Genomic DNA, 24,988 nt, shown 5'->3' on the forward strand with positions numbered 1-24,988 from the left:
TTCCTGTTACATGATGGAAAAACTGTTGCACCTTTATTGTATTTTATGCTTCTGGCGTTGATTTCTAAGGCCCTAACTATTCGATCTGGTGGAGCAACGTCCTAGTGTGAAGCCTAGGTTGCCCGGAACGAAGAAATGACCATAACTTTCACACTGGTTGCTATTATTCGTTTTATACAATTGAAAAACTGTCTTATTTATATTGTATTTTATGCTTCTGGCGTTGACTTCTTTGGCCCTAACTGTTCGATATGGTGGAACAACGCCCTAGAGTGAAGCCTAAGTTGCCCGGAACGAAGAAATGACCATCACTTTCAAACTGGTTGCATTTATTCCTGTTATATGATGGAAAAACTGTTGCATTTTTATTGCATTTTATGCGTCGGGCATTGACTTCTAAGGCCCTAGCTATTCCATCGGTTGGAGCAACGCCCTAGGGTGAAGCCTAGGTTGCCCGGAAAGTAGAAATGACCATAACTTTCATACTGGTTGCAATTATTCGTTTTATATGATGGAAAAACTGTTGTATTTATGTTGTATTTTATGCTTCTGTCGTTGACTTCTTAGGCCCTAACTATACCATCTGGTGGAACAACGCCCTACAGTGAAGCCTAGGTTGCCCGGAACGTAGAAATGACCATTACTTTCACAATGTTTGCAATTGTTCATTTTATACGATTTAAAAAACTGTTGTACTTATATTGATTTTATTCTTCTGGCGTTGACTTCTTAGGCCCTAACTATTCGAACTGGTGGAACAACGGCCTAGAGTGAAACCTAGGTTGCCCGGAACGTATAAATGACCATCACATTCAAACTGGTTGCAATTATTCCTGTTATATGATGGAAGAACTGTTGTACTATTATTGCCTTTTATGCTTCGGGCATTGACTTCTAAGGCCCTAACTATTCAATCTGTTGGAGCAGCGCCCTAGGGTGAAGCCTAGGTTGCCCGGAAAGTGGAAATGACCATAAATTTATCCTGGTTGCAATTATTCGTTTTATATGATGGAAAAACTGTTGTATTTATATTGTATTTTTTGCTTCTGGCGTTCACTTCTTTGGCCCCAACTATTCAATCTGTTGGAGCAACGCCCTAGGGTGAAGCCTAGGTTGCCCGGAAAGTAGAAATGACCATAACCTTCACACTGGTTGCAATTATTCGTTTTATATGATGCAAAAACTGTTGTATTTATATTGTATTTTATGCTTCTGGCGTTCTCTTCTTAGGCCCTGACTATTCAATCTGTTGGAGCAACGACCTAGGGTGAAGCCTAGGTTGCCCGGAACGTAGAAATGACCATAACATTCGCACTGGTTGCAATTATTCGTTTTATACGATGGAATAACTGTTATATTTATATTGTATTTTATGCTTCTGACGTTGACTTCTTAGGCCCTAACTATTCGATCTGGTGGAACAACGCCCTAGAGTGAAGCCTAGGTTGCCTGGAACGTAGAAATGACAATTACTTTCACACTGTTTGCAGTTATTCCTGTTATATGATGGAAAAACTGTTGCATCTTTATTGTATTTTATGCTTCTGGCGTTGATTTGTAAGGCCCTAACTATTCCATCTGGTGGAACAACGCTCTATGGTGAAGCCTAGGTTGCCCGGAACGCAGAAATGACCAGTACTTTCACACTGGTTGCAGTTAATCGTTTTATACAATGGAAAAGCTGTTCTATGTATTTTGCATTTTATGCTTCGGGCGTTGACTTCTAAGGCCCTAACTATTCCATCTGGTGGAGCAACACCCTACCGTGAAGCCTAGGTTGCCCGGAACGTAGAAATGACCATTACTTCCACACTGTTTGCAAATATACTTTATATACGATGGAAAAGCTGTTGTACTTATATTGTAATTTATGCTTCTGGCGTTGACTTCTTAGGCCGTAACTATTTGATCTGGTGGAGCACCGCCCTAGAGTGAAGCCTAGGTTGCCCGGAACGTAGAACATACCATTACCTTCACACGGTTTGCCATTATTCCGGTTATACGATGGAAAAACTGTTGTACTTATATCGTATTTTATTCTTCTGGCGTTGACTTCTTAGGCCCTAACTATTTGATCTGGTGGAGCAGCGCCCTAGAGTGAAGCCTAGGTTGCCCGGAACGTAGACCATACCATTACCTTCACACTGGTGGAAATTATTCCTGTTATGCGATGGAAAAACTCTTCCATCTTTATTGTATTTTATGCTTCGGGCATTGACTTCTAAAGCCCTAACTATTCGATCTGGTGGAGCACGCCCTAGAGTGAAGGCTAGGTTGCCCGGAACGTAGAAATGACCATAACTTTCACACTGGTTGCTATTATTCTTTTTAAACGATGGAAAAGCTGTTCCATTTATATTGCATTTTATGCTTCTGGCATTGAATTCTAAGTCCCTAGCTATTCGGTCAGGTGGAGCAACGCCCTAGAGTGAAGCCTAGGTTGCCCGGAACGTAGAAATGACCATTACTTGCACAGTGTTTGCAGTTATTCATTTTATACGATTGAAAAGCTGTTGTATTTATATTGTATTTTATGCTCCTGGCGTTGACTTCTAAGGCCGTAGCTATTAGACGTGGTGGAGCAACGCCCTAGAGTGACGCCTAGGTTGACCGGAACGTAGAAATGACCATTACTTTCACAATGTCTGCAATTATTCATTTTATACGATGAAAAAACTGTTGTACTTATATTGTATTTTATCCTTCTGGCGATAAATTCTAAGTCCCTAGCTATTCGATCTGGTGGAGCAACGCCCCAGAGTGAAACATAGGTTACCCGGAACGTAGAAATGACCAGTACTTTCACACTGGTTGCAGTTGTTCGTTTTATACAATGGAAAAACTGTTCTATTTATTTTGCATTTTATGCTTCTGGCGTTGACTTCTTAGGCCGTAACTATTTGATCTGGTGGAGCACCGCCCTAGAGTGAAGCCTAGGTTGCCCGGAACGTAGAACATACCATTACCTAAACACTGGTTGCAATTATTCCTGTTATACGATGGAAAAACTGTTGCACCTTTATTGTATTTTATGCTTCTGGCGTTGACTTCATAGGCCCTAACTATTCGATCTGGTGGAGCAACGTCCTAGAGTGAAGCCTAGGTTGCCCGGAACGTAGAAATGACCAGCACTTTCACACTGGTTGCAGTTATTCGTTTTATACGATGGAAAAACTGTTCTCTTTATTTTGCATTTTATGCTTCGCGCGTTGACTTCTAAGGCGCTAACTATTCCATCTGGTGTAGCAACACCCTAGCGTGAAGCCTAGGTTGCCCGGAACGTAGAAATGACCATCACTTTCAAACTGGTTGCAATTAATCCTGTTATACGATGGAAAAACTGTTGTATTTTTATTGTATTTTATGCTTCTGGCGTTCACTTCTTAGGACCTAACTATTCGATCTGTTGGAACGACGCCCTAGAGTGAAGCCTAGGTTGCCCGGAACGTAGAAGTGACCATTACTTCCACACTGTTTGCAAATATACATTATATACTATGGAAAAGCTGTTGTACTTATATTGTAATTTATGCTTCTGGCGTTGACATCTTAGGCCCTAACAATTTGATCTGGTGGAGCACCGCCCTAGAGTGAAGCCTAGGTTGACCGGAACGTAGAAATGACCATAACTTTCACACTGGTTACCATTATTCGTTTTATACGATGGAAAAGCTGTTGAATTTATATCGTATTTTATGCTTCTGGCGTTCACTTCTTAGGCCCTAACTATTCGATCTGGTGGACCAACGGCCTAAGGTGAAGCCTAGGTTGCCCGCAACGTAGAAATGACCATCACTTTCACACTGTTTGCAATTATTCCGTTTATACGATGGAAAAGCTGTTGTATTTATATCGTATTTTATGCTTCTGGCGTTGACTTCTATGGCCCTAGCTATTCAATCTGGTGGAGCAATGCCTCAGAGTTAAGTCTAGGATGCCCGAAACGCCGAAATGGTCATTACTTTCACGCATGTTGCTATTGTTCCGCTTATACGATGAAAAGACTGTTGTATTTTTATTGTATTTTATGCTTCAGGCGTAGGCTTCTAAGGCCGTAGCTATTCGATATGGTGCAGCGCCTCCCTAGACTGAAGCCTAGGTTGCTCGGAACGCAGAAATGACCACTACTTTCACACAGTTTGCAATTATTTATTTAATACGATGGAAAAGCTGTTGTATTTATATCGTATCTTATGCTTCGGGCGTTGACTTCTTAGGCCCTAACACTTCGATCTGGTGGAGCAACGCCCTACAGTGAAGCCTAGGTTGCCCGGAACGTAGATATGACCCTAACCTTCACACAGGTTGCAATTATTCGTTTTATACGGTGTAAAGGCTGTTGTATTTATTTTGTATTTTATTCTTCTGGTGTTGACTTCTTAGGCCCTAACTATTCGATCTGGTGGAACAACGCCGTAGAGTGAAGCCTAGGTTGCCCGGAACGTAGAAATGACCATTACTTTCACACTGTTTGCAATTACTCATTTTATACCATAGAAAAGCTGTTGTATTTATATCGTATTTTATGCTTCTGGCGTTGACTTCTAAGGACCTAGCTATTCGATCTGGTGGAGCAACGCCCTAGGGTGAAGCCTAGGTTGCCCGGAACGTAGAAATAACCATAACTTTCACACTGGTTGCAATTATTCGTTTTATACAATGGAAGATCTGTTGTATTTATATTGTATTTTAAGCCTCTGGCGTTGACTTCAAAGGCCCTAGCTATTCGATCTAGTGGAGCAACGCCCTAGAGTGAAGCCTAGGTTTCCCGGAACGTAGAAATGACCATCACTTTCAAACTGGTTGCAATTAATCCTGTTATACGATGGAAAAACTGTTGTATTTTTATTGTATTTTATGATCCTGGCGTTGACTTCTAAGGCCCTAACTATTCGATTTGGTGGAGCAACACCCTGGAGTGAAGCCTAGGTTGGCCGGAACGTCGAAATGACCAGAACTCTCACACTGGTTGCAATTATTCGTTTTATACGATGTAAAAGCTGTTGTATTTATATCGTATTTTATGCTTCTGGCGTTGACTTCTTAGGCCCTAACTGTTCGACCTGGTGGAGCAACGCCCTAGAGTGAAACCTAGGTTGCCCGGAACGTAGAAATGACCATTACATTCACACTGGTTGCAATTATTCCTGTTATAAGATGGAAAAACTGTTGTATTTTTATTGTATTCTATGCTTCTGGCGTTTAATTCTAAGTCGCTAGATATTTGATCTGGTGGAGCAACGACCTAGAGTGAAGCCTAGGTTGCCCGGAACGTAGAAATGACAATTACTTTCACACTGTTTGGTATTATTCATTTTGTACGATGGAAAAGCTGTTCTATTTATATTGTATTTTATGCCTCTGGCGTTGACTTCTAAGGCCGTAGCTATTAGATGCGGTGGAGCAACGCCCAAAAGTGACGCCTAGCTTGCTCGGAACGTAGAAATGACCATTACTTTCACACTGGTTGCAATTATTCGTTCTATACGATGGAAAAGCTGTTGTATTTATATCGTATTTTATGCTTCTGGCGTTGACTTCTAAGGCACTAACTATTCAATCTGTTGGAGCAACGCCCTAGGGTGAAGCCTAGGTTGCCCGGAAAATAGAAATGACGTTAACTTTCATACTGGTTGCAATTATTCGTTTTATAAGATGGAAAAACTGTTGTATTTATATTGTATTTTATGCTTATGGCGTTGACTTCTAAGGCACTAACTATTCGATCTGGTGGAGCAACGCCCTAGAGTGAAGCATAAGTTGCCCGGAACGTAGCAATTACCATCACTTTCAAACTGGTTGCAATTATTCGTTTTGTATGATGGAAAAACTGTTGTATTTATATTGTATTTTATGCTTCTGGCGTTCACTTCTTAGGCCCTAACTATTCGATCTGGTGGAATAACGCCCTATGGTGAAGCCTAGGTTGACCGGAACGTAGAAATGACCATAACTTTCACACCGGTAGCAATTGTTCGTTTTACACGATGGAAAAGCTGTTATATTTATTTTGTATTTTATGCATCGGGCGTTGACTTCTAAGGCCCTAACTACTCAATCTGTTGGAGCAACGCCCTAGGGTGAAGCCTAGGTTGCCCGGAAAGTAGAAATGACCAGTACTTTCACACGGGTTGCAATTATTCCTGTTTTAGGACGGAAAGACTGTTGTATTTTTATTGTATTTTATGCTTCAGGCGTTGACTTCAGAGGCCGTTGCTATTCGATGTAGTGGAAGAACGCCCTAGGGTGAAGCCTAGGTTGCCCGGAAAGTGGAAATGACGTTAACTTTCATACTGGTTGCAATTATTCGTATTATAAGGTGGAAAAACTGTTGTATTTATATTGTATTTTATGCTTCTGGCGTTGCCTTCTTAGGCCCTAACTATTCGCTCTGGTGGAACAACGCCCTAGAGTGAAGCCTAGGTTACCCGGAACGTAGAAATGACCAGTACTTTCACACTGTTTGCAGTTATTCCTGCTATACGATGGAAAAACTGTTGCACCTTTATTGAATTTTATGCTTCTGGCGATGACTTCTAAGGCCCTAACTATTCTATCTGGTGGATCAACGCCCTAGAGTGAAGCCTAGGTTGCTCGGAATGTAGAAATGACCATAACAATCACACTGGTTGAAATTATTCGTTTTATACGATGGAAAAACTGTTATATTTATATAGTATTTTATGCTTCTGGCGTTGATTTCTTAGGCCCTAACTATTCAATCTGGTGGAACAACGCCCTAGAGTGAGGCCTAGGTTGCCCGGAACGTAGAAATGACCATCACTTCCATACTGGTAGCAATTATTTGTCTTTTACGATGGAAAAACTGTTGTGTTTATATTGTATTTTATGCTTCTGGCGTTGACTTCTAAGGCACTAACTATTCGATCTGGCGGAGCAACGCCCTAGAGTGAAGCCGATGTTGCCCGGAACGTAGAAATGACCATCACTTTCAAACTGGTTGCAATTATTCCGTTTATATGATGGAAAAACTGTAGTATTTTTATTGCATTTTATGCTTCGGGCATTGATTTCTAAGGCCCTAACTATTCAATCTGTTGGAGCAACGCCCTAGGGTGTAGCCTAGGTTGCCCGGAACGTAGAAGTGACCATAACTTTCAGACTGGTTGCTATTATTCGTTCTATACGATGGAAAAACTGTTATATTTATATTGTATCTTATGCTTCTGGCGTCGACTTCTTTGGCCCTAACAATTCGATCTGGTGGAACAACGCCCTAGAGTGAAGCATAAGTTGCACGGAACGTAGCAATTACCATCACTTTCAAACTGGTTGCAAATGTTCCTGTTATATGATGGAAAAACTGTTGTAGATTTATTGCATTTTATGCTTCGGGCATTAACGTCTAAGGCCCTAACTATTCAATCTGTAAGAGCAACGCCCTAGGTTGTAGCCCAGGTTGCCCGTAAAGTAGAAATGACCCTAGCTTTCATATTGGTTGCAATTATTCGTTTTGTATGATGGAATAACTGTTGTATTTATATTGTATTTTATGCTTCTGGCGTTCACTTCTTAGGCCCTAACTATTCGATCTGGTGGAATAACGCCCTATGGTGAAGCTTAGGTTGACCGGAACGTAGAAATGACCATAACTTTCACACCGGTAGCAATTGTTCGTTTTACACGATGGAAACACTGTTATATTTATTTTGTATTTTATGCATCGGGCGTTGACTTCTAAGGCCCTAACTACTCAATCTGTTGGAGCAACGCCCTAGGGTGAAGCCTAGGTTGCCCGGAAAGTAGAAATGACGTTAACTTTCACACTGGTTGCTATTATTCGTTCTATACGATGGAAAAACTGTTATATTTGTATTGTATTTTATGCTTCGGGCGTTGACTTCTAAGGCCCTAGCTGTTTGATCTGGTGGAGCAACGCCCTAGAGTGAAGCCTAGGTTGCCGGGAACGTAGAAATGACCATAACATTCACACTGTTTGCTATTATTCGTTTTATACAATGGAAAAACTGTTCTATTTATTTTGTATTTTATGCTTCGGGCGTTTACTTCTAAGGCCCTAACTGTTTGATCTGGTGGAGCAACGCCCTAGAGTGAAGCCTAGGTCGCCCGGAACGTAGAAGTGACCATAACTTTCACACTGGGTGCTATTATTCGTTCTATCCGATGGAAAAACTGTTATATCTATATTGTATCTTATGCTTCTGGCGTTGACTTCTTAGGCCCTAACAATTCGATCTGGTGGAACAACGCCCTAGAGTGAAGCCTAGGTTGCTCGGAAAGTAGAAATGACCATAAGTTTCATACTGATTGCAATTATTTGTTTTATACGATGGAAACACTGTTGTATTTATATTGTATTTTATGCTTCCGGCGTTGACTTCTAAGGCCCTAACTATTCGATCTGGTGGAGCAACGCAATAGAGTGAAGCCTAGGTTGCCCGGAACGTAGAATTGGCCATCACTTTCAATCTGGTTGCAATTATTCCTGTTATATGATGGTAACACTGTTGTATTTTTTTTGCATTTTATGGTTCGGGCGTTGACTTCTACGGCCCTAACCATTGAACCAGTTGGAGCAACGCCCTAGGGTGAAGCCTAGGTTGCTCGGAAAGTAGAAATGACCATAAGTTTCATACTGGTTCCAATTATTTGTTTTATACGATGGAAACACTGTTGTATTTATATTGTATTTTATGCTTCTGGCGTTGACTTCTTAGGCCCTAACTATTCGATCTGGTGGAGCAATGCCTCAGATTTAAGTCTAGGATGCCCGAAACGCCGAAATGATCATTACTTTCACGATTTTGAAATTATTCCTGTTATACGATGAAAAGGCTGTTGTATTTGTATTGTATTTTATGCTTCAGGCGTAGGCTTCTAAGGCCGTAGCTATTCGATATGGTGGAGCACCGCCCTAGAGTGAAGCCTAGGATGCTCGGAACGTAGAAATGACCACTACTTTCACACTGTTTGCAATTATTCATTTAATACGATGGAAAAGCTGTTGTATTTATATCGTATTTTATGCTTCTGGCGTTGACTTCTAAGGACCTAGCTATTCGATCTGGTGGAGCAACGCCCTAGAGTGAAGCCTAGGTTGCCCGGAACGTAGAAATAACCATAACTTTCACACTGGTTGCAATTATTCGTTTTATACAATGGAAGAGCTGTTGTATTTATATTGTATTTTAAGCCTCTGGCGTTGACTTCTAAGGCCCTAGCTATTCGATCTAGTGGAGCAACGCCCTAGAGTGAAGCCTAGGTTGCCCGGAACGTAGAAATGACCATCACTTTCAAACTGGTTGCAATTAATCCTGTTATACGATGGAAAAACTGTTGTATTTTTATTGTATTTTATGATCCTGGCGTTGACTTCTAAGGCCCTAACTATTCGATTTGGTGGAGCAACACCCTGGAGTGAAGCCTAGGTTGCCCGGAACGTCGAAATGACCAGAACTCTCACACTGGTTGCAATTATTCGTTTTATACGATGTAAAAGCTGTTGTATTTATATCGTATTTTATGCTTCTGGCGTTGACTTCTTAGGCCCTAACTGTTCGACCTGGTGGAGCAACGCCCTAGAGTGAAACCTAGGTTGCCCGGAACGTAGAAATGACCACTACATTCACACTGGTTGCAATTATTCCTGTTATAAGATGGAAAAACTGTTGTATTTTTATTGTATTCTATGCTTCTGGCGTTTAATTCTAAGTCGCTAGCTATTTGATCTGGTGGAGCAACGACCTAGAGTGAAGCCTAGTTTGCCCGGAACGTAGAAATGACAATTACTTTCACACTGTTTGGTATTATTCATTTTGTACGATGGAAAAGCTGTTGTATTTATATTGTATTTTATGCCTCTGGCGTTGACTTCTAAGGCCGTAGCTATTAGATGCGGTGGAGCAACGCCCAAAAGTGACGCCTAGCTTGCTCGGAACGTAGAAATGACAATTACTTTCACACTGGTTGCAATTATTCGTTCTATACGATGGAAAAGCTGTTGTATTTATATCGTATTTTATGCTTCTGGCGTTGACTTCTTATGACCTAACTATGCGAACTGGTGGAGCAACGCCCTGGAGTGAAACCTAGGTTGCCCGGAACGTAGAAATGACCATAACTTTCACACCTGTAGCAACTATTCGTTTTATACGATGGAAAAACTGTTCTATATATCTTGTATTTTATGCTTCGGGCGTTGACTTCTAAGGCCCTAACTATTCGATCTGGTGGTGCAACTCCCTAGGGTGAAGCCTAGGTTGCTCGGAAAGTAGAAATGACCATAACGTTCATACTGGTTGCGATTATTCGTTTATGCGATGGAAAAACTGTTGTATTTATATCGTGTTTTATGCTTCTGGCGATGACTTCTTGGGCCCTAACTATTCCATCTGGTGGAACAACGCCCTAGGGTGAAGCCTAGGTTGCCCGGAAAGTAGAAATGCCCATAACTTCCACACTGGTAGAAATTATTCGTTTTATACGATTGAAAAACTGTACTATTTATTTTGTATTTTATGCTTCGGGCGTTGACTTCTAAGGCCCTAGCTGTTCGATCTGGTGGAGCAACGCCCTAGAGTGAAGCCTAGGTTGCCCGGAACGTAGAAATGACCATCACTTTCAAACTTGTTGCAATTTATCCTGTTATATGATGGAAAAACTGTTGTATTTTTATTGCATTTTATGCTTCGGGCATTGACTTCTAAGGCCCTAACTATTCAATCTGTGGGAGCTACGCCATAGGGTGAAGCCTAGGTTGCCCGGAAAGTAGAAATGACCATAACTTTCATACTGGTTGCAATTATTCGTTTTATACGATGAAAAAACTGTTGTATTTATATTGTATTTTATGCTTCTGGCGTTCACTTCTTAGGCCCTAACTCTTCGATCTGGTGGAGCAACTCCTCAGAGTTAATCCTAGGATGACCGAAATGTCGATATGATCATTACTTTCGCACTGGTTGCAATTAGTCATGCTATACGATGGAAAAACTGTTGCATTTTCATTGTATTTTGTGCTTCTGGCGTTGACTTCTAAGGCCTTAGCTATTAGATATGGTGGAGCAACGCCCTAGAGTGACGCCTAGGATCCCCGGAACGTAGAAATGACCATTACTTTCACACTGTTTGCAATTATTCGTTTTATACGATGGGAAAGCCGTTGTATTTATATTGTATTTTATGCTCCTGGCGTTGACTTCTAAGGCCGTAGCTATTAGATGTGGTGGAGCAACGCCCTAGGGTGACGCCTAGGTTGCCCGGAACGTAGAAATGACGAGAACTTTCACACTGGTTGCTATTATTCGTTTTATACGATGGAAAAACTGTTATATTTATATTGTATTTTATGCTTCTGGCGTTGACTTCTGAGGAACTAACTGTTCGATCTGGTGCAACAACGCCCTAGAGTGAAGCCTAGGTTACCCGGAACGTAGAAATGACCAGTACTTTCACACTGTTTGCAATTATTCATTTTATACGACGGAAAAGCTGTTGTATTGATATTGTATTTTATGCTTCTGGCGTTGACTTCTAAAGCCGTAGCTATTAGCTGTGGTGGACCAACGCCCTACAGTGACGCCTAGGTTGCCCGGAACGTAGAAATGACCATCACTTTCAAACTGGTTGCAATTATTCCTGTTACATGATGGAAAGACTGTTGTCTTTTTATTGCATTTTATGCTTCGTGCATCGACTTCTAAGGTCCTAACAATTCAATCTGTTGGAGCAACGAACTAGGGTGATGCCTAGGTTGCGCGGAAAGTAGAAATGACCATTACTTTCACACTGGGTGCAATTATTCGTTTTATACGATGGAAAAGCTGTTGCATCTTTATTGTATTCTATGCTTCTGTCTTTGACGTCTAAGGCCGTAGCTATTAGATGTGGTGGAGCAACGCACTAGAGTGACGCCTAGGTTGCCCGGAACGTGGAATGACCATTACTTTCGCAATGTTTGCAATTATTCATTTTATACGATGGAAAAGCTGTTGCACTTATATCTTATTTTATGCTTCTGGCGTTGACTTGTAAGGCCCTAACTATTCGATCTGGTGGAGCAACGCCCTAGAGTGAAGCCTAGGTTGCCCGGAACGTAGAAATGTCCATCACTTTCAAACTGGTTGCAATTAATCCTTTTATACGATGGAAAAGCTGTTGTATTTTTATTGCATTTTATGCTTCCGGCGTTGACTTCTAAGGCACTAACTATTCAATCTGTTGGAGCAACGCCTTAGGGTGAAGCCTAGGTTGCCCGGAAAGTAGAAATGACGTTAACTTTCATACTGGATGCAATTATTCGTTTTATAAGATGGAAAAACTGTTGTATTTATATTGTATTTTATGCTTATGGCGTTGACTTCTAAGGCACTAACTATTCGATCTGGTGGAGCAACGCCCTAGAGTGAAGCATAAGTTGCCCCGAACGTAGCAATTACCATCACTTTCAAACTGGTTGCAAATGTTCCTGTTATATGATGCAAAAACTGTTGTATATTTATTGCATTTTATGCTTCGGGCATTAACTTCTAAGGCCCTAACTATTCAATCTGTAAGAGCGACGCCCTAGGGTGTAGCCTAGGTTGCCCGTAAAGTAGAAATGACCCTAGCTTTCATACTGGTTGCAATTATTCGTTTTGTATGATGGAAAAACTGTTGTATATATATTGTATTTTATGCTTCTGGCGTTCACTTCTTAGGCCCTAACTATACGATCTGGTGGAATAACGCCCTATGGTGAAGCCTAGGTTGACCGGAACGTAGAAATGACCATAACTTTCACACCGGTAGCAATTGTTCGTTTTACACGATGGAAAAGCTGTTATATTTATTTTGTATTTTATGCATCGGGCGTTGACTTCTAAGGCCCTAACTACTCAATCTATTGGAGCAACGCCCTAGGGTGAAGCCTAGGTTGCCCGGAAAGTAGAAATGACGTTAACTTTCACACTGGTTGCTATTATTCGTTCTATACGATGGAAAAACTGTTATGTTTGTATTGTATTTTATGCTTCGGGCGTTGACTTCTTAGGCCCTAACAATTCGATCTGGTGGAACAACGCCCTAGAGTGAAGCCTAGGTTGCCTGGGACGTACAAATGACCATCACTTTCACACGGGTTGCAATTATTCCTGTTATAGGACGGAAAGACTGTTGTATTTTTATTGTATTTTATGCTTCAGGCGTTGACTTCAGAGGCCGTTGCTATTCGATGTAGTGGAAGAACGCCCTAGGGTGAAGCCTAGGTTGCCCGGAAAGTAGAAATGACGTTAACTTTCATACTGGTTGCAATTATTCGTATTATAAGGTGGAAAAACTGTTGTATTTATATTGTATTTTATGCTTCTGGCGTTGCCTTCTTAGGCCCTAACTATTCGCTCTGGTGGAACAACGCCCTAGAGTGAAGCCTAGGTTACCCGGAACGTAGAAATGACCAGTACTTTCACACTGTTTGCAGTTATTCCTGCTATACGATGGAAAAACTGTTGCACCTTTATTGAATTTTATGCTTCTGGCGATGACTTCTAAGGCCCTAACTATTCTATCTGGTGGATCAACGCCCTAGAGTGAAGCCTAGGTTGCTCGGAATGTAGAAATGACCATAACAATCACACTGGTTGAAATTATTCGTTTTATACGATGGAAAAACTGTTATATTTATATTGTATTTTATGCTTCTGGCGTTGATTTCTTAGGCCCTAACTATTCAATCTGGTGGAACAACGCCCTAGAGTGAGGCCTAGGTTGCCCGGAACGTAGAAATGACCATCACTTCCATACTGGTAGCAATTATTTGTCTTTTACGATGGAAAAACTGTTGTGTTTATATTGTATTTTATGCTTCTGGCGTTGACTTCTAAGGCACTAACTATTCGATCTGGCGGAGCAACGACCTAGAGTGATGCCTATGTTGCCCGGAACGTAGCAATTACCATCACTTTGAAACTGGTTGCAAATATTCCTGCTATATGATGGAAAAGCTGTTGTATTTTTATTGCATTTTATGCTTCGGGCATTGACTTCTAAGGCCCTAACTATTCAATCTTTAGGAGCAACGCCCTAGGGTGAAGCCTGTGTTGCCCGGAAAGTAGAAATGACGTTAACTTTCATACTGGTTGCAATTATTCGTTTTATACGATGGAAAAACTGTTGTATTTATATTGTATTTTATGCTTCTGGCGTTGACTTCTAAGGCACTAACTATTCGATCTGGTGGAGCAACGCCCTAGAGTGAAGCCGATGTTGCCCGGAACGTAGAAATGACCATCACTTTCAAACTGGTTGCAATTATTCCGTTTATATGATGGAAAAACTGTAGTATTTTTATTGCATTTTATGCTTCGGGCATTGATTTCTAAGGCCCTAACTATTCAATCTGTTGGAGCAACGCCCTAGGTTGTAGCCTAGGTTGCCCGGAACGTAGAAGTGACCATAACTTTCAGACTGGTTGCTATTATTCGTTCTATACGATGGAAAAACTGTTATATTTATATTGTATCTTATGCTTCTGGCGTTGACTTCTTTGGCCCTAACAATTCGATCTGGTGGAACAACGCCCTAGAGTGAAGCATAAGTTGCACGGAACGTAGCAATTACCATCACTTTCAAACTGGTTGCAAATGTTCCTGTTATATGATGGAAAAACTGTTGTATATTTATTGCATTTTATGCTTCGGGCATTAACTTCTAAGGCCCTAACTATTCAATCTGTAAGAGCAACGCCCTAGGGTGTAGCCCAGGTTGCCCGTAAAGTAGAAATGACCCTAGCTTTCATACTGGTTGCAATTGTTCGTTTTGTATGATGGAATAACTGTTGTATTTATATTGTATTTTATGCTTCTGGCGTTCACTTCATAGGCTCTAACTATTCGATCTGGTGGAATAACGCCCTATGGTGAAGCTTAGGTTGACCGGAACGTAGAAATGACCATAACTTTCACACCGGTGGCAATTGTTCGTTTTACACGATGGAAACACTGTTATATTTATTTTGTATTTTATGCATCGGGCGTTGACTTCTAAGGCCCTAACTACTCAATCTGTTGGAGCAACGCCCTAGGGTGAAGCCTAGGTTGCCCGGAAAGTAGAAATGACGTTAGCTTTCACACTGGTTGCTATTATTCGTTCTATACGATGGAAAAACTGTTATATTTGTATTGTATTTTATGCTTCGGGCGTTGACTTCTAAGGCCCTAGCTGTTTGATCTGGTGGAGCAACGCCCTAGAGTGAAGCCTAGGTTGCCGGGAACGTAGAAATGACCATAACATTCACACTGGTTGCTATTATTCGTTTTATACAATGGAAAAACTGTTCTATTTATTTTGTATTTTATGTTTCGGGCGTTTACTTCTAAGGCCCTAACTGTTTGATCTGGTGGAGCAACGCCCTAGAGTGAAGCCTAGGTTGCCCGGAACGTAGAAGTGACCATAACTTTCACACTGGGTGCTATTATTCGTTCTATCCGATGTAAAAACTGTTATATTTATATTGTATCTTATGCTTCTGGCGTTGACTTCTTAGGCCCTAACAATTCGATCTGGTGGAACAACGCCCTAGAGTGAAGCCTGGGTCGCCTGGGCTGTACAAATGACCATCACTTTCACACGGGTTGCAATTATTCCTGTTATAGGACGGAAAGACTCTTGTATTTTTACTGTATTTTATGCTTCAGGCGTTGACTTTTGAGGCCGTTGCTATTCGATGTAGTGGAAGAACGCCATAGAGTGAAGCCTAAGTTGCCCGGAACGTAGAAATGACCATAACTTTAATACTGGTTGCAATTATTCGTTTTATACGTTGGAAAAACTGTTTTATTTATATTGCATTTTATGCTTCTGGCGTTGACTTCTAAGGCACTAACTATTCGATCTGGTGGAGCAACGCCCTAGAGTGAAGCTAAGGTTGCCCGGAACGTAGAAATGACCATCACTTTCAAACTGGTTGCAATTATTCGTTTTATACAATGGAAAAACTGTTCTATTTATTTTGTATTTTATGCTTCGGGCGTTTACTTCTAAGGCCCTAACTGTTTGATCTGGTGGAGCAACGCCCTAGAGTGAAGCCTAGGTTGCCCGGAACGTAGAATTGGCCATCACTTTCAATCTGGTTGCAATTATTCCTGTTATATGATGGTAACACTGTTGTATTTTTTTTGCATTTTATGGTTCGGGCGTTGACTTCTACGGCCCTAACTATTGAACCAGTTGGAGCAACGCCCTAGGGTGAAGCCTAGGTTGCTCGGAAAGTAGAAATGACCATAAGTTTCATACTGGTTCCAATTATTTGTTTTATACGATGGAAACACTGTTGTATTTATATTGTATTTTATGCTTCTGGCGTTGACTTCTTAGGCCCTAACTATTCGATCTGGTGGAGCAATGCCTCAGATTTAAGTCTAGGATGCCCGAAACGCCGAAATGATCATTACTTTCACGATTTTGAAATTATTCCTGTTATACGATGAAAAGGCTGTTGTATTTGTATTGTATTTTATGCTTCAGGCGTAGGCTTCTAAGGCCGTAGCTATTCGATATGGTGGAGCACCGCCCTAGAGTGAAGCCTAGGATGCTCGGAACGTAGAAATGACCACTACTTTCACACTGTTTGCAATTATTCATTTAATACGATGGAAAAGCTGTTGTATTTATATCGTATTTTATGCTTCTGGCGTTGACTTCTAAGGACCTAGCTATTCGATCTGGTGGAGCAACGCCCTAGAGTGAAGCCTAGGTTGCCCGGAACGTAGAAATAACCATAACTTTCACACTGGTTGCAATTATTCGTTTTATACAATGGAAGAGCTGTTGTATTTATATTGTATTTTATGCTTCTGGCGTTCACTTCTTAGGCCCTAACTCTTCGATCTGGTGGAGCAACTCCTCAGAGTTAATCCTAGGATGACCGAAATGTCGATATGATCATTACTTTCGCACTGGTTGCAATTAGTCATGCTATACGATGGAAAAACTGTTGCATTTTCATTGTATTTTGTGCTTCTGGCGTTGACTTCTAAGGCCTTAGCTATTAGATATGGTGGAGCAACGCCCTAGAGTGACGCCTAGGATCCCCGGAACGTAGAAATGACCATTACTTTCACACTGTTTGCAATTATTCGTTTTATACGATGGGAAAGCCGTTGTATTTATATTGTATTTTATGCTCCTGGCGTTGACTTCTAAGGCCGTAGCTATTAGATGTGGTGGAGCAACGCCCTAGGGTGACGCCTAGGTTGCCCGGAACGTAGAAATGACGAGAACTTTCACACTGGTTGCTATTATTCGTTTTATACGATGGAAAAACTGTTATATTTATATTGTATTTTATGCTTCTGGCGTTGACTTCTGAGGAACTAACTGTTCGATCTGGTGCAACAACGCCCTAGAGTGAAGCCTAGGTTACCCGGAACGTAGAAATGACCAGTACTTTCACACTGTTTGCAATTATTCATTTTATACGACGGAAAAGCTGTTGTATTGATATTGTATTTTATGCTTCTGGCGTTGACTTCTAAGGCCGTAGCTATTAGCTGTGGTGGACCAACGCCCTACAGTGACGCCTAGGTTGCCCGGAACGTAGAAATGACCATCACTTTCAAACTGGTTGCAATTATTCCTGTTACATGATGGAAAGACTGTTGTCTTTTTATTGCATTTTATGCTTCGTGCATCGACTTCTAAGGTCCTAACAATTCAATCTGTTGGAGCAACGAACTAGGGTGATGCCTAGGTTGCGCGGAAAGTAGAAATGACCATTACTTTCACACTGGGTGCAATTATTCGTTTTATACGATGGAAAAGCTGTTGCATCTTTATTGTATTCTATGCTTCTGTCTTTGACGTCTAAGGCCGTAGCTATTAGATGTGGTGGAGCAACGCACTAGAGTGACGCCTAGGTTGCCCGGAACGTGGAATGACCATTACTTTCGCAATGTTTGCAATTATTCATTTTATACGATGGAAAAGCTGTTGCACTTATATCTTATTTTATGCTTCTGGCGTTGACTTGTAAGGCCCTAACTATTCGATCTGGTGGAGCAACGCCCTAGAGTGAAGCCTAGGTTGCCCGGAACGTAGAAATGTCCATCACTTTCAAACTGGTTGCAATTAATCCTTTTATACGATGGAAAAGCTGTTGTATTTTTATTGCATTTTATGCTTCCGGCGTTGACTTCTAAGGCACTAACTATTCAATCTGTTGGAGCAACGCCCTAGGGTGAAGCCTAGGTTGCCCGGAAAGTAGAAATGACGTTAACTTTCATACTGGATGCAATTATTCGTTTTATAAGATGGAAAAACTGTTGTATTTATATTGTATTTTATGCTTATGGCGTTGACTTCTAAGGCACTAACTATTCGATCTGGTGGAGCAACGCCCTAGAGTGAAGCATAAGTTGCCCCGAACGTAGCAATTACCATCACTTTCAAACTGGTTGCAAATGTTCCTGTTATATGATGCAAAAACTGTTGTATATTTATTGCATTTTATGCTTCGGGCATTAACTTCTAAGGCCCTAACTATTCAATCTGTAAGAGCGACGCCCTAGGGTGTAGCCTAGGTTGCCCGTAAAGTAGAAATGACCCTAGCTTTCATACTGGTTGCAATTATTCGTTTTGTATGATGGAAAAACTGTTGTATATATATTGTATTTTATGCTTCTGGCGTTCACTTCTTAGGCCCTAACTATACGATCTGGTGGAATAACGCCCTATGGTGAAGCCTAGGTTGACCGGAACGTAGAAATGACCATAACTTTCACACCGGTAGCAATTGTTCGTTTTACACGATGGAAAAGCTGTTATATTTATTTTGTATTTTATGCATCGGGCGTTGACTTCTAAGGCCCTAACTACTCAATCTATTGGAGCAACGCCCTAGGGTGAAGCCTAGGTTGCCCGGAAAGTAGAAATGACGTTAACTTTCACACTGGTTGCTATTATTCGTTCTATACGATGGAAAAACTGTTATGTTTGTATTGTATTTTATGCTTCGGGCGTTGACTTCTTAGGCCCTAACAATTCGATCTGGTGGAACAACGCCCTAGAGTGAAGCCTAGGTTGCCTGGGACGTACAAATGACCATCACTTTCACACGGGTTGCAATTATTCCTGTTATAGGACGGAAAGACTGTTGTATTTTTATTGTATTTTATGCTTCAGGCGTTGACTTCAGAGGCCGTTGCTATTCGATGTAGTGGAAGAACGCCCTAGGGTGAAGCCTAGGTTGCCCGGAAAGTAGAAATGACGTTAACTTTCATACTGGTTGCAATTATTCGTATTATAATGTGGAAAAACTGTTGTATTTATATTGTATTTTATGCTTCTGGCGTTGCCTTCTTAGGCCCTAACTATTCGCTCTGGTGGAACAACGCCCTAGAGTGAAGCCTAGGTTACCCGGAACGTAGAAATGACCAGTACTTTCACACTGTTTGCAGTTATTCCTGCTATACGATGGAAAAACTGTTGCACCTTTATTGAATTTTATGCTTCTGGCGATGACTTCTAAGGCCCTAACTATTCTATCTGGTGGATCAACGCCCTAGAGTGAAGCCTAGGTTGCTCGGAATGTAGAAATGACCATAACAATCACACTGGTTGAAATTATTCGTTTTATACGATGGAAAAACTGTTATATTTATATTGTATTTTATGCTTCTGGCGTTGATTTCTTAGGCCCTAACTATTCAATCTGGTGGAACAACGCCCTAGAGTGAGGCCTAGGTTGCCCGGAACGTAGAAATGACCATCACTTCCATACTGGTAGCAATTATTTGTCTTTTACGATGGAAAAACTGTTGTGTTTATATTGTATTTTATGCTTCAGGCGTTGACTTCTAAGGCACTAACTATTCGATCTGGCGGAGCAACGACCTAGAGTGATGCCTATGTTGCCCGGAACGTAGCAATTACCATCACTTTGAAACTGGTTGCAAATATTCCTGCTATATGATGGAAAAGCTGTTGTATTTTTATTGCATTTTATGCTTCGGGCATTGACTTCTAAGGCCCTAACTATTCAATCTTTAGGAGCAACGCCCTAGGGTGAAGCCTGTGTTGCCCGGAAAGTAGAAATGACGTTAACTTTCATACTGGTTGCAATTATTCGTTTTATACGATGGAAAAACTGTTGTATTTATATTGTATTTTATGCTTCTGGCGTTGACTTCTAAGGCTCTAACTATTCGATCTGGTGGAGCAACGCCCTAGAGTGAAGCCGATGTTGCCCGGAACGTAGAAATGACCATCACTTTCAAACTGGTTGCAATTATTCCGTTTATATGATGGAAAAACTGTAGTATTTTTATTGCATTTTATGCTTCGGGCATTGATTTCTAAGGCCCTAACTATTCAATCTGTTGGAGCAACGCCCTAGGTTGTAGCCTAGGTTGCCCGGAACGTAGAAGTGACCATAACTTTCAGACTGGTTGCTATTATTCGTTCTATACGATGGAAAAACTGTTATATTTATATTGTATCTTATGCTTCTGGCGTTGACTTCTTTGGCCCTAACAATTCGATCTGGTGGAACAACGCCCTAGAGTGAAGCATAAGTTGCACGGAACGTAGCAATTACCATCACTTTCAAACTGGTTGCAAATGTTCCTGTTATATGATGGAAAAACTGTTGTATATTTATTGCGTTTTATGCTTCGGGCATTAACTTCTAAGGCCCTAACTATTCAATCTGTAAGAGCAACGCCCTAGGGTGTAGCCCAGGTTGCCCGTAAAGTAGAAATGACCCTAGCTTTCATACTGGTTGCAATTGTTCGTTTTGTATGATGGAATAACTGTTGTATTTATATTGTATTTTATGCTTCTGGCGTTCACTTCATAGGCTCTAACTATTCGATCTGGTGGAATAACGCCCTATGGTGAAGCTTAGGTTGACCGGAACGTAGAAATGACCATAACTTTCACACCGGTGGCAATTGTTCGTTTTACACGATGGAAACACTGTTATATTTATTTTGTATTTTATGCATCGGGCGTTGACTTCTAAGGCCCTAACTACTCAATCTGTTGGAGCAACGCGCTAGGGTGAAGCCTAGGTTGCCCGGAAAGTAGAAATGACGTTAGCTTTCACACTGGTTGCTATTATTCGTTCTATACGATGGAAAAACTGTTATATTTGTATTGTATTTTATGCTTCGGGCGTTGACTTCTAAGGCCCTAGCTGTTTGATCTGGTGGAGCAACGCCCTAGAGTGAAGCCTAGGTTGCCGGGAACGTAGAAATGACCATAACATTCACACTGGTTGCTATTATTCGTTTTATACAATGGAAAAACTGTTCTATTTATTTTGTATTTTATGCTTCGGGCGTTTACTTCTAAGGCCCTAACTGTTTGATCTGGTGGAGCAACGCCCTAGAGTGAAGCCTAGGTTGCCCGGAACGTAGAAGTGACCATAACTTTCACACTGGGTGCTATTATTCGTTCTATCCGATGTAAAAACTGTTATATTTATATTGTATCTTATGCTTCTGGCGTTGACTTCTTAGGCCCTAACAATTCGATCTGGTGGAACAACGCCCTAGAGTGAAGCCTGGGTTGCCTGGGCTGTACAAATGACCATCACTTTCACACGGGTTGCAATTATTCCTGTTATAGGACGGAAAGACTCTTGTATTTTTACTGTATTTTATGCTTCAGGCGTTGACTTTTGAGGCCGTTGCTATTCGATGTAGTGGAAGAACGCCATAGAGTGAAGCCTAAGTTGCCCGGAACGTAGAAATGACCATAACTTTAATACTGGTTGCAATTATTCGTTTTATACGTTGGAAAAACTGTTTTATTTATATTGCATTTTATGCTTCTGGCGTTGACTTCTAAGGCACTAACTATTCGATCTGGTGGAGCAACGCCCTAGAGTGAAGCTAAGGTTGCCCGGAACGTAGAAATGACCATCACTTTCAAACTGGTTGCAATTATTCGTTTTATACAATGGAAAAACTGTTCTATTTATTTTGTATTTTATGCTTCGGGCGTTTACTTCTAAGGCCCTAACTGTTTGATCTGGTGGAGCAACGCCCTAGAGTGAAGCCTAGGTTGTCCGGAACGTAGAAGTGACCATAACTTTCACACTGGGTGCTATTATTCGTTCTATCCGATGGAAAAACTGTTATATTTATATTGTATCTTATGCTTCTGGCGTTGACTTCTTAGGCCCTAACAATTCGATCTGGTGGAACAACACCCTAGAGTGAAGCCTGGGTTGCCTGGGCTGTACAAATGACCATCACTTTCACACGGGTTGCAATTATTCCTGTTATAGGACGGAAAGACTCTTGTATTTTTACTGTATTTTATGCTTCAGGCGTTGACTTTTGAGGCCGTTGCTATTCGATGTAGTGGAAGAACGCCATAGAGTGAAGCCTAGGTTGCCCGGAACGTAGAAATGACCATAACTTTAATACTGGTTGCAATTATTCGTTTTATACGTTGGAAAAACTGTTTTATTTATATTGCATTTTATGCTTCTGGCGTTGACTTCTAAGGCACTAACTATTCGATCTGGTGGAGCAACGCCCTAGAGTGAAGCTAAGGTTGCCCGGAACGTAGAAATGACCATCACTTTCAAACTGGTTGCAATTATTCCTGTTATATCATGGAAAAACTGTTGTATTTATATTGTATTTTATGCTTCGGGCGTTGACTTCTAAGGCCCTAGCTATTCAATCTGTTGGAGCAACGCCCTAGGGTGAAGCCTAGGTTGCCCGGAAAGTAGAAATGACGTTAACCTTCATACTGGTTGCAATTATTCGAATTATAAGATGGGAAAAGCTGTTGTATTTATATTGTATTTTATGCTTCTGGCGTTGCATTCTTAGGCCCTAACTATTCGCTCTGGTGGAACATCGCCCTAGAGTGAAGCCTAGGTTACCAGGAACGTAGAAATGACCAGTACTTTCACACTGTTTGCAGTTATTCCTGCTATACGATGGAAAAACTGTTGCACCTTTATTGAATTTTATGCTTCTGGCGTTGACTTCTAAGGCCCTAACTAGTCTATCTGCTGGATCAACGCCCTAGAGTGAAGCCTAGGTTGCTCGGAATGTAGAAATGACCATAACAATCACACTGGTTGAAATTATTCGTTTTATACGATGGAAAAACTGTTATATTTATATTGTATTTTATGCTTGTGGCGTTGATTTCTTAGGCCCTAACTATTCAATCTGGTGGAACAACGCCCTAGAGTGAGGCCTAGGTTGCCCGGAACGTAGAAATGACCATCACTTCCATACTGGTAGCAATTATTTGTCTTATACGATGGAAAAACTGTTGTGTTTATATTGTATTTTATGCTTCTGGCGTTGACTTCTAAGGCACTAACTATTCGATCTGGCGGAGCAACGCCCTAGAGTGAAGCCTAGGTTCCCCGGAACGTAGCAATTACCATCACTTTCAAACTGGTTGCAAATATTCCTGTTATATGATGGAAAAGCTGTTGTATTTTTATTGCATTTTATGCTTCGGGCATTGACTTCTAAGGCCCTAACTATTCAATCTGTAGGAGCAACGCCCTAGGGTGAAGCCTGTGTTGCCCGGAAAGTAGAAATGACGTTAACTTTCATACTGGTTGCAATTATTCGTTTTATACGATGGAAAAACTGTTATATTTATATTGTATCTTATGCTCCTGGCGTTGACTTCTTTGGCCCTAACAATTCGATCTGGTGGAACAACGCCCTAGAGTGAAGCCTAGGTTGCCTGGAACGTTCAAATGACCATCACTTTCACACGGGTTGCAATTATTCCTGTTATAGGACGGAAAGACTGTTGTATTTTTATTGTATTTTATGCTTCAGGCGTTGACTTCAGAGGCCGTTGCTATTCGATGTAGTGGAAGAACGCCCTAGGGTGAAGCCTAGGTTGCCCGGAAAGTAGAAATGACGTTAACTTTCATACTGGTTGCAATTATTCGTATTATAAGGTGGAAAAACTGTTGTATTTATATTGTATTTTATGCTTCTGGCGTTGCCTTCTTAGGCCCTAACTATTCGCTCTGGTGGAACAACGCCCTAGAGTGAAGCCTAGGTTACCCGGAACGTAGAAATGACCAGTACTTTCACACTGTTTGCAGTTATTCCTGCTATACGATGGAAAAACTGTTGCACCTTTATTGAATTTTATGCTTCTGGCGATGACTTCTAAGGCCCTAACTATTCTATCTGGTGGATCAACGCCCTAGAGTGAAGCCTAGGTTGCTCGGAATGTAGAAATGACCATAACAATCACACTGGTTGAAATTATTCGTTTTATACGATGGAAAAACTGTTATATTTATATTGTATTTTATGCTTCTGGCGTTGATTTCCTAGGCCCTAACTATTCAATCTGGTGGAACAACGCCCTAGAGTGAGGCCTAGGTTGCCCGGAACGTAGAAATGACCATCACTTCCATACTGGTAGCAATTATTTGTCTTTTACGATGGAAAAACTGTTGTGTTTATATTGTATTTTATGCTTCTGGCGTTGACTTCTAAGGCACTAACTATTCGATCTGGCGGAGCAACGCCCTAGAGTGAAGCCTATGTTGCCCGGAACGTAGCAATTACCATCACTTTCAAACTGGTTGCAAAAATTCCTGCTATATGATGGAAAAGCTGTTGTATTTTTATTGCATTTTATGCTTCGGGCATTGACTTCTAAGGCCCTAACTATTCATACTTTAGGAGCAACGCCCTAGGGTGAAGCCTGTGTTGCCCGGAAAGTAGAAATGACGTTAACTTTCATACTGGTTGCTATTATTCGTTCTATACGATGGAAAAACTGTTATATTTGTATTGTATTTTCTGCTTCGGGCGTTGACTTCTAAGGCCCTAGCTGTTTGATCTGGTGGAGCAACGCCCTAGAGTGAAGCCTAGGTTGCCGGGAACGTAGAAATGACCATCACTTTCAATCTGGTTGCAATTATTCCTGTTATATGATGGTAACACTGTTGTATTTTTTTTGCATTTTATGGTTCGGGCGTTGACTTCTACGGCCCTAACTATTGAACCAGTTGGAG

This window comes from Calliopsis andreniformis, unplaced genomic scaffold, assembly GCF_051401765.1.
Source record: "Calliopsis andreniformis isolate RMS-2024a unplaced genomic scaffold, iyCalAndr_principal scaffold0024, whole genome shotgun sequence".
Lineage (NCBI taxonomy): Eukaryota > Metazoa > Arthropoda > Insecta > Hymenoptera > Andrenidae > Calliopsis > Calliopsis andreniformis.